Source organism: Festucalex cinctus, chromosome 4 (genome assembly GCF_051991245.1).
Source record: "Festucalex cinctus isolate MCC-2025b chromosome 4, RoL_Fcin_1.0, whole genome shotgun sequence".
In the NCBI taxonomy this organism is placed as follows: Eukaryota; Metazoa; Chordata; class Actinopteri; order Syngnathiformes; family Syngnathidae; genus Festucalex; species Festucalex cinctus.
In genome coordinates this window covers 10,621,293-10,621,633 of record NC_135414.1, presented here as the reverse complement: position 1 = coordinate 10,621,633, position 341 = coordinate 10,621,293, and positions in this window count along the sequence as shown.

Sequence of the window (341 nt, the reverse complement as noted above, 5' to 3'; positions counted from 1 at the left end):
AAAACTACTGCTATATTTTGGAAAATATATGACAACACTAGCAGGGATTGCTTTGATTGTTCACATTACCATGACAAGAATAGTATAGCTCACCTGCCTCACAGTTGAGTTTCGGGAGTTCAATTTCAGTTTTTGTGTTATACCCGTACTTCTGTCAGTTTTATGCATTCTGACTTCCTCCCATGTTCCAAAAACATGCATGTTTGGTTAAGTCAGTGTTTCTCAACCCTGGTCCTCGGGCCACACTATCCAGCCTGTTTTCCATGTCTCTCAATTCACATGCAGGTGAGTATTGTTATCAGGCTTCTCTAGAGCTTGCTGATGAGCTGTCATTGGAATCA